We start from the raw sequence: 5910 nt of genomic DNA on the forward strand, positions 1-5910 counted from the left end.
AAATCATCCCAGGAATCAAAAGGGACTGGAAAACACACACAAATCATTCCTGCACCCACCAAATCATTAGGAATTGGAACCCGATTCCCTCATCTCTCTCCTTGTGCTTCTTGGCTGGAAAACCTGATGATCCCCGCTGGCTATTTTTAGGCTGCTTTTCTTCCACAGCTCCTTTCCTCCCGGCTGAAACCTCCTGGCATATTCAGGGCTTACCTGGAGGGAAGCCCCTCTGAGGTATTTCCTCTCGCGGCAATTCTGTGGGATGAAGAAGCACGCACGAGACCCCCTTCCCTCGCATACACCCTCCCAGTTTGCCCTTGGCAGCTCCATCCCCCCGGCACCCGCACCCGACGCTTCGGCTCCGCTGGGAAAGGGACAGCAAGTGCAGAAGCAAGTCCAGTGCTGGGCAGGGGCTCCCTGGGGAACGGCACTTCAGTGCTTTAGTCCGTGGCCTTTCCTGCTGCCCTCCCTCCCGGAGGCAGAGGATGACCCATCCCTTGTTTCTCCCACGCACGCAGACCCAGGTCCTGCTCCTTTGGCCCCACTTTTCTTAGCAGACCCGGCATCCTTTTCCAGGGTCCCCAGGAAACTTCTGCACTTGACCCATTGCTAAGTGCAGAGCACAGGGCGAGGGAAGGACAAATTTCTCGGCACCCACCCCCTGGAATTTTCCTTCTCCGCAGCACGCTCCCGTTCCCGCTGTCTCTGGAGGTGCCCGCACGAGTCCTCCTTCTCCCAGCACCTCAGAGAATGTCCTCTTCACCCGGGTCCTGCTTACCGGCGTCCAACAAAACACGCTGACAACATTTTTCAGGATGCCAGTGGAGAGACATTAGAGCACACTGCACAGGGAAGCTGAGCCTGCCCCATCCCTGCAAGTGTTCCAGGCCAGGCTGGACGGGACTGGGAGCAACCGGGGACAGTGGAAGGTGTCCCTGCCCACGGAAGACAGGCTGGCCTTTGAAGGTCCCCTTCAAACCAAATCGCTCTGGGATTCCCCTCCAAAATCACTCCCCAAGAGACAGCGCAAGCAAAGCAGAGGGACTGCACTCCCCGCTTTTCTTACCTGCAGGCACACACAGCACAGCACGTTGGACAGAAAAGCCAGGGTTAGTCCTGCCAGAGGCGTCCGGCCACCCACGGCGACCGAAGGGAAGGAGGGAGCCTGGGAACACGGAGTAAAAGACACCTTAATTAGGACCACACCGAGCAATAGCCGGGTCATTCCCACAGACAGCTTCACCGTCCAGTCACACAAAAAGCACTCACCGAGGCCTCAGTTAGGATGGCTCCTGACGCTGACCAGGTGAATACCTCCCTGGAAGCCCGCTCCGCTCATGCCAGGCACTGGGGCTCACCCAGGGGGGCTTTGCCAAGCATCCAATGGAAATTAAAATTACAGCCTGCGCAAAGGCGCTTCCCGCAGGACCGCTCCTGGCCAGACCGCTGACCAGCCGGGGGGATTTTCGGGGGCACGCTTCCAGCTTTTATTCTCCAGAAACTCCAGTTCTGTCTGGCACCGCTTGCTTCAGTCTCCCCCTGTTGGAAGAGGTCACTTAAGGCTTTCGAGGGGCCAGACTGCCAAAGCCCGGCCGGTCCATTCCCACGAGGAAAGGTAGCTTTGTCTTGGACAGGATACTGGGGGGGAGACACAAAATAAAAGTTTAATTTAAAACAACTGCCTAGAATAGAAAGCAATTCAAACATAAGGCAGACAAGACTCGTGCAAATCTGAATACATTTGGCTTCAAAGGAGAATTATTTCCCTCTGCACCTAACAGAATGTCATTTTCACCCGGGTCCTGCTTACCATCGTTGAACAAAACACGCTGACAAAATTTTTCCTGATGCCAGTGGAGAGATATTAGAGCACACTGCACAGGGAAGCGGAGCCTGCCCCATCCCTGCAAGTGTTCCAGGCCAGGCTGGATGGGACTGGGAGCATCCAGCCGGGGATGAGAGCGGAAGGTGTCCCTGCCCACGGAAGGCAGGCTGGCCTTTGAAGGTCCCCTTCAAACCAAATCGCTCTGGGATTCCCCTCCAAAATCACCACCCAAGAGACACAGCAATCAAAGCAGAAGGACTGCGCNCAACCGGGGACAGTGGAAGGTGTCCCTGCCCACGGAAGACAGGCTGGCCTTTGAAGGTCCCCTTCAAACCAAATCGCGCTGGGATTCCCCTCCAAAATCACTACCCAAGAGACACAGCAAGCAAAGCAGAGGGACTGCACTCCCCGCTTTTCTTACCTGCAGGCACACACAGCACAGCACGTTGGACAGAAAAGCCACAGGGTTAGCCCTGCCAGAGGCATCCGGCACAACCACGGCGACCGAAGGAAAAGAGGGAGCCTGGGAACACGGAGTAAAAGACACCTTAATTAGGAACCCCGAATACACTGAGCAAATATCCCGGTCATGTCCCACAGAACACTTCACCGGGCCATCCACAAAAAGCACTCACCGAGCCTCATTAGGATGGCCCCTGACCTGGACCAGGTGAACAGCCTGGACGCCCGCTCCCCGCTCATAGCAAGGCACTGGAGCTCACCCGGGGGGCTGTGTGCCAAGCATCCATGGAAATTAAAAATTAACGCCGGGCAAAGGCGCTTCCCGCAGGACCGCTCCCGGCCAAGGCCACCGGTCCGTGCAAGTCAGACCACTGACCACCCGGGGGGATTTTCGGGGGCACGCTTCCAGCTTTTATTCTCCAGAAACTCCAGTTCTTTCTGGCACCGCTTGCTTCAGTCTTCCCCTGCTGGAAGAGGTCACTTAAGGCTTTCGAGGGGCCACATTGCCAAAGCCCGGCCGGTCCATTCCCACAAGGAAAGGTAGCTTGGTCTTGGACAGGATACTGGGGGGGAAACACAAAATAAAAGTTTAATTTAAAACAACTGCCTAGAATAGAAAGCAATTCAAACATAAGGCAGACAAGACTCGTGCAAATCTGAATCCATTTGGCTTCAAAGGAGAATTATTTCCCTCTGCACCTAACAGAATGTCATTTTCACCCGGGTCCTGCTTACCATCGTTGAACAAAACACGCTGACAAAATTTTTCCGGATGCCAGTGGAGAGATATTAGAGCACACTGCACAGGGAAGCTGAGCCTGCCCCATCCCTGCAAGTGTTCCAGGCCAGGCTGGATGGGACTGGGAGCATCCAGCCGGGGATGAGAGCGGAAGGTGTCCCTGCCCACGGAAGGCAGGCTGGCCTTTGAAGGTCCCCTTCAAACCAAATCGCTCTGGGATTCCCCTCCAAAATCACCACCCAAGAGACACAGCAATCAAAGCAGAAGGACTGCACTCCCCGCTTGTCTTACCTGCAGCACACAGCAAGCACACAAGTTGGACAGAAAAAGCACCACAGGTTACCCGCGCCAGAGTGTCCGGCACACCCAAGGCGACGAAGGAAGAGGGAACCGGGGAAACACGAGTAAAAACAATTTTAATTCTAGTAACCGAGCACTAGCAAGTCAGTCACACAGACTTCACGTCCAGTCAGACAAAACACTCACCGAGGCATCATTAGGATGGCTCCCTACGCTGAACCAGGGAAATACCCCGGAAGCCCCATCCGCGCATCCAGCACTGGGTCTCCCCCAGGGCTTTGGCAAAGCATCCATGGAAATTAAAATTACAGAGCCTGGGCAAAGGCGCGTCCCGCAGGACCGCTCCTGGCCAAGGCCACCGGTCCGTGCAAGTCAGACCACTGACCACCCGGGGGGATTTTTGGGGGCACGCTTCCAGCTTTTATTCTCCAGAAACTCCAGTTCTTTCTGGCACCGCTTGCTTCAGTCTTCCCCTGCTGGAAGAGGTCACTTAAGGCTTTCGAGGGGCCACATTGCCAAAGCCCGGCCGGTCCATTCCCACGAGGAAAGGTAGCTTGGTCTTGGACAGGATACTGGGGGCGGGGGAGACACAAAATAAAAGTTTAATTTAAAACAACTGCCTAGAATAGAAAGCAATTCAAACATAAGGCAGACAAGACTCGTGCAAAACTGAATTACATTTGTCTTCAAAGGATAATTATTTCCCTCTGCACCTCAGAGAATGCAATTTTCACCCGGGTCCTGCTTACCATCGTTGAACAAAACACGCTGACAAAATTTTTCCTGATGACAGTGGAGAGATATTAGAGCACACTGCACAGGGAAGCTGAGCCTGCCCCATCCCTGCAAGTGTTCCAGGACGGGCTGGACGGGACTGGGAGCAACCGGGGACAGTGGAAGGTGTCCCTGCCCACGGAAGACAGGCTGGCCTTTGAAGGTCCCCTTCAAACCAAATCGCTCTGGGATTCCCCTCCAAAATCACTACCCAAGAGACACAGCAAGCAAAGCAGAAGGACTGCGCTCCCAGCTTTTCTTACCTGCAGGCACACACATCACAGCACGTTGGACAGAAAAGCCACGGGGTTAGCCCTGCCAGAGGCGTCCGGCACACCCACGGCGACCGAAGGGAAGGAGGGAGCCTGGGAAACGGGAGTAAAAGGACACCTTAATTAGGACCAACCGATCAATAGCCGGTCATTCCAAGACCGCTCTTCACGGCAGTAGTCACACAAAAAATCACTCACGATTTTTTGTGGGGCCTCAGTAGGTATGGCTCCTGACGCTGCCCATGTGAATACCTCCATTGCCCCGGGGTTTGTCAAGCATAAACATCCTGGGAAGAATTCCCCGAAACAACAAAAAAGGCAAAATTAGTGAAGCACGGGTTCCTCTTCTGACTAGATTGCCACCAGCATTCCATCGCAAATGCCACGACTATTCTGTTACAGACGAGAAAACCCTGTACTCCCAAACAAACAGCCAGGAGGTTTATGGGCACGCCTGACAATTTCCTGTGAGGAGCTTTTTGTAACTAAGGAGCAGGTGCTATCTTGAGTTGAAGGCATCAATTTGACAGACACTTAGTACAGCAAACTCTTCAGCAGAGCAATTAATTGCTGCCTATTTGAACAGCAGGGGAGAGAAAATGACGGTCGAAGGGAAGACAAAAGCAGAACTGCAATCAGCAGCCTTTTCTTCCATCTCTCCCGAGAAAGTCTAGTTGGTCTGTTCTAATAATTCTATGCCCTTTTCTACATGAAACTTAGACCAAGGCTGAAAAAACAACTAGAAAACACGGAGAGAAGCTTTTTAGAATTTCACGTGATTTTCCCAAACCGATCCCAGAAAAGCAGAACTGGGTAGAATGTGCTCACCTCGAGGCCTTTGGTCTTTTTTCCATAAGCTTCGTCACCTGATTGAAAAAGCAGAGTAGACTCGGTATTTAGGCTCACAACAGGAAAACCTCCCCTTCGTTTCCTCAAAGAAACTACATTAATCTGAACAGCTGCAGGCGCGTCTCCAGCTGTTAAAGCCTTTCAGCTTTTCAGAGGGTGAGAATGCCCTGCTAAGGAAGGCTGAAAAATGCTGGGAGCCTGCCCAGGTCAACGAGCCCCTTGATTTTGTCTGTGTTCCAGTCCCTGGCTAAAGAAAGGGCAGAACCACCGCAGGTGTTGCTTGCCTTTTCCCTACGAGGTTTTGCCAGGCGCTGGGCCAGCCCGGGCCCTCCGGGGGAAGGCCGGCAGTGGCCAAACCCCGCCGCTTTCCCAGGGCAAGCGTCGCTTGCGAGAGCGCCCCCGAGCGCCGGGCCCTGCCTCACAGTCGCCGCCTGGCGGACACGGCCGGGAGCGGCACTGCAGCCGCGCGCGGCGCTGCAGCACTGCGCCGCCCCCCCCCCTTTGGCGAGACCCGCGGCGCCTTTCGCGCGTCCGGGCCTTTCTTCCCTAAAACCTGCCCTTGCCTAGGAAAAGCTGAGCAATTCACAGAGCTGCTGTTTCCAGCCCAGCTTCCCAAAGGATTTCTCTCTCCCGGCAGCACAGACGGGGTCCCCGAGGCAGCGCAGACCCGCCCCGCGGGGGGGTGTGGT

The sequence above is a fragment of the Pipra filicauda genome, unplaced genomic scaffold, assembly GCF_003945595.2.
Source record: "Pipra filicauda isolate LSUMZ 115617 unplaced genomic scaffold, ASM394559v2 scaffold544_size365909_pilon, whole genome shotgun sequence".
NCBI lineage: Eukaryota > Metazoa > Chordata > Aves > Passeriformes > Pipridae > Pipra > Pipra filicauda.